Raw genomic sequence first — 5,250 nt, forward strand, 5'->3', positions numbered from 1 at the left:
AAATTTGTGGATGGAGGAACTTCAGGTTGGACTCCAGTTTAAAGAGAGCTAGGACTTGTTTGGAAACCAGGAAGAGAAACAAACTGCGGTACAGAGCTGGAATCTTGCTCATCACTCAGTCTAGAGTTTTTTCGTTCCAGATGATCACGTCATGAAAATATTTGTGTATTGCAATGTTCAGACGAGATGAAGATGAAAACCGACAGGATCCTTCTGTGTGTTCCCTCTTAACTCTCTTCTTGTGCGCTGGTTCACTGAGCTAAGCTGCCAGTCTGAGTGACTGCTCACTTTTGATCGCTGAGTGATTCAAATTAGCTAAAAACCTGCCACCAGTGGTCCTACTAGCGTCAACAGAGGAGGACATACCACCAAAAGGGTCTCAGACCATTGGCTTAGTGTCCCACAGCATTTACACGCTGAATTCCAATTAAGGCTAAGAACAAGCTCATAGGAGAACCTGTAAACGCCAGAGCTTTCTCAGCTTTTGCCTGAGTGGTGTCGGTCAACATGGCAAAGCATTGGTTGAACAAGTAAGAAACCAGATTGTGAAATTTCATTTAGATGACAGATGACACGTGCATGTGACAACGAACACAGGTTTGTTTACCTAAATACTGCATGAAACAATGACTCCAAGACTCAATAAGACTGTCAGAAGTAGAATTTTGACAATTTTCTTGATGAGTATCAACATATTATACATGTTGTAAGTCATATTAGCTGTCAAGCAGCATAAGTAGAATGACCACATGTGTACTGTATGATTGGCCACAGACAACGACTAGACAATAGAAACACACTGTTATTCAAACTGTCGGAATCTCACACTATTGTAAGTGGCAGATATTTTACTTGTCTATAATGGTCTATAATGTAATATTAACAAATTTTTCCTTCAAAAGTTCTTTTGATATCCTGTTGTGTTCGTACTTTTTCATACATTCTGATAGTTCACTGCACAGAATTGTGATATAATCATCATAATACACAGTCAGCAAATATAAAAGTATGTTGCATTGTATTACAGTGGTCTACAGTGGACTACTTTTCACTTCAAGGCTCTTTGTCCTATACCTCCATAGCTACACTACCAGAAAATTATATAGTTGAAAGACAATTATATGATAATATGCAAAAGTATTGCCCATAGCGTCAGCTCTATTTGAACAAAACTTAGATAAAAAGAAATGCATTTGGCCAACTATTCAGACCTTGAAATAATATCCATCTTGTGCAATCCGATCTCAAGTGTCCAGCTTAAAGTACAGGTGTGAAGGTCCTATGACTCAGACCACAAGGTCCCAGAGTTCCAGTTATAATCTGAGTTTATAAAATAACTAAAGTCTGGGCCAAGACAAATAAATAAATACAATTTTAGACTTTATAGACATTACAGCTTGTTCCAAAATTTATATCATGCCCCCAAGTCTCCATGACATGACACACACATGCACACACACACACACACACACTGCATGGTTCTACATCAAGAACTAGAAATCCATTGGAGAGTTCAGCTGTTATAATATTCTAATGTGCTCCAAATGGTGATGGTGGTTATTTGCTTGCTGAGTGTGATCAGATCGGAAATTTTGGTGAATCTTTCTTTTTGAGAACGGCAGGCAAAACCATGTAACCCTGTAAGTTTTGTTATAATGCAGTCCCACAATATGAACCTGCTGTATGAAAACAAGGCAGAACTTTGTTTGCAAGTACAGGACGTTCAAACTACTTCCCAAATGAACCTAAAAAGTAGAATTTTGTAAACTGGGTTGCATTCCCGTTTTCATGCCAAACGCGAGACTTCAAAAGGATGCAACAATCAATCCTCCCTCGAATCTGAGCTGCGACTCCGGAAAGTGGATCATCTCCATGTCTCCACATCTGTCTGAGGTCACCGCCGGGGAGCAGGTGCTGCCGCCGCTGTCCTCCCCGCTGATTGGACAGATGGATTAGCTGCTTAACGAGGTGAATTTGTTTAATCTCATGATTGTCGCTGCGTTGAAAACATATTCGGTAATTCTCTGTGGCCTCTGTTTTTCTGTCCTCCTGATTAAAGACACTTTCATTCTGGCACACACACACAAATAATGGAACAGTTGTTGTTATGACCAGAAGACAATGCTCTGAGGTACGCTGGCGCATGCACAAACACGACACCCTCACACGTACACACACGGAGGAACACACAGTCCCCTGTGTGTAGCCCCCCTGTGGTATGGTAATGAGCTGCTAATCTCCCTGGTTTACACAGCCAGAATGCTTGTGTGTGTGTGCCTGTGTGTCTGTGTGTGTGCATTAAGGTGTAGTGTGGAAAAGCCTGAGGAATTCTCTTAGGCCGTCAACCTTCTGCTCTCACTTGGGCGCAGGCTGTCAACACATTAAATAGTAGAATCTATATGTGTGTGTGCGTGTGTGTGTGTGACAGAGGGAGAGAAATAGAAAGTGAAAACTCAACAATAACACAGTGTAAAGGCGAAAAGGGGAGAGAAGGAAAGAAATTAGGCTAGAGACAGAGAGCAGTGGTGTGTGGATCGGGCGGCATCAGCGCATTTGTTTATTTCCCCCGTAAATGTTCGCTTTCTCCATCTGATCTGTACCTCCCGACTCTTCCCTAACACTTGTGTTCTTTGTCGTGTTTTGATGCTGCATTGGTTTGTGTGTGTGTGTGTGTGTGCATGTGTTTATTTATTATGCCGAAGTCACATCGCTAATTAGTCCCTGGGAGAAGCCCGAGGCCATTTGCAAAATCCCACTGATTAAAAACAAGTCCAAATCCAACCTTGTGTCGCATATGCACACACACACGTTCAAACGCTCAGCGGCACATACACAATTTATTTACACAATTTACAATTTGCACATCCACACAGGCATGTATGCTTTATTAAAGCTACTTACTGTCAAGGCCGGAACACGTGTGGGCGGGCGTTTGAGAAACGGAGCTAGTGCATGCATGTTGAACGACTGTTAGAAAGCTGTCAGTTGTTAAGGCCAGTTTAATATTTAAACTCGCCATCAAAAGTTATCATACCCCAGGGTTGCTTCCTGTCACACAGTCCTGAGACACACTCAGACGCTCACACACACACGCACGCAGGCACACACGCTCGGACGCGCTCGCTCAAAGCCTTCAGGAGCTTCAGCTTGTCACAAATCACACTCAAGATGTCAAGGGCATCTTGCATTAGCAAGTGTGACAGACAGAGCCAGAGAGACAGACACACACAGAGACAGAGCAGAGTAGAAAGAGAGAGAGTGTCTCCGCAATGTTTGTGTCTTAATCTTGAACCATATTTGCATCTTGCACCTTGCATGGACCTCTTTAGCCAGCGAATGAAAACCATAGGGATTAATCCCATTTGAGTTCTAATTCTGGCAAAACAAGAGGCGCAAAGGGGTGTGATGGATAGAGATGGAAGAATGAGACTGGAAGGAGGAGAGGAGAAGGAGGAGATAGTGACAGCACGGGGAGAAGGAGGAGGGAGTGAGGGATGATGGGAGACGCAGGGAGAAAGAGGAGGAGGAGGAGGAGGCAGATAGTGATAAATTGCTTTGAACTTTAATGGACGTCTCAGATGCTCCTCTGGTGATATGTTCGGACAATACACAACATTACTGGCACACGTGAGGGCTGATTGTAGCTGACAGCCAAAGAAGCCTGTCCCTGTCGACCTAGAACACACACACACACACACACACACACACACACACGCAGAGACACACACGCATATGCACACACAGCTCTCCAAAAGTCAACTAAAGGGAGAAGGCAGGGAGGCAACTTTGTAGCAGCGGCGTGCAGATGAGATGGATTGAACAGACGAGCTCTGGCTGAAGGAGGAAGAAGGGAAGAAAGAGAAGCGGGGAGGTGCGAAGTCCAGAGGGAGGAAATCTGAGGGAAAAGTGGAGGGGAGGAAGGGGAGAGAGCAGGGGAAGGTGTTGCCATATGGTCAGGGTTGGGTTCAGACAAATAAAATGTTGCCTTCTCTCCACAATGGTTAACTACACACAAATGAATCACTAATGGAGCTCTCATTCACAGTGACAGCCCCACAGACATATGCATTCACACACACACAAACACACACACACACACAATAGCTGACATGAGAATGAAACTCGAAGATATTCACACAGAAGGAGCAATAAATGTCGACGGAGGTGGGCGGGAAGGCGGACTGGGGTGGGAAGCATGGAGGGTTGTTTGTGAGGCTGGGGCTGTGTGTGTGTGCGCGGCAGTGTGTCGTTTGTAACCGCCCCGCTTCCCTTCCACCCGGCTGCCTCTCTGTGAGTGCGCTGGTGTGTGTGCGGGCAGGGCAGTCTTTGTGTGCCGTTTGAATGGGGGGTTTGTCCCTCAATCTGTGCCCCTCTACTTCGCCAGATTTCTAATGATTTTCGAATGATGATTTAGGTTGTGTGTGTGTGTGTGTGTGTGTGACTGCGTGTGTGTGTACGAGGGTGTTGGTAAAGTGCGTGTCCGAGGGCTCGCTCGACCTCTCTCTGTCTCCAATCTCCATCCAGCCATTCTTCCCAGTGCTGCTTTGTGCTTCTTTTATGAGTGCGCGTCTCTCTACAACCGCACAACTAGTTTAATCTGAACAACACAATAGTTTTTTCCATTTGGAGCTCACTATAAAGTAATAGCAGATCTCAAACGCTACAGCACGCAAACTACTAACTGTGCACGCAGTACTTTGTGACCCTGCCTGCTGCTTTGCAAAGTTTATCATAAGATTTAAGTTTCATTTCCTACCTTGCACACAGCTGTTGTTTTCTCTTCATTTCAGATGGAATTCAGCCTGCAGAGGCCTCACCAGACTGTGATAGAAAAGTCATCACAAAGGAGATTTTTGTCGCCTTTATCTTTCTGATCATTTTGAGAACTTTTTCAGAGGCTCTCTCAAGGTTGCGTCAATACCCAAAATTTTGTGTCAGCTAACCGAGACGTTAAAAAAATAAAAAGCCTTGGGCACCGCAAAAAGGACAGAGTGTGAATGTGTGCTTCTTGAAAAAAAAATAAATAAATAAATAAATAGTGAATGTACAAAACAAAAACATTTTCAACTACCCTAGCACTAATTACCACTGGCTCTAGAGAATGACAACTTTGGCCTTGGTTCATCAGTTTTTCAACACCCTACTGTAATTTCAGGGGTGACGTAATATTTGGTACAATCACAGTGCCTAGAGGATGACTGCTACCGCGTTTGGTGATTCTCAGCAGGTCAAATTTCTTCAGTTATCCTA

The sequence above is a fragment of the Chelon labrosus genome (assembly GCF_963514085.1).
Source record: "Chelon labrosus genome assembly, chromosome: 6".
NCBI classification, from domain to species: Eukaryota; Metazoa; Chordata; class Actinopteri; order Mugiliformes; family Mugilidae; genus Chelon; species Chelon labrosus.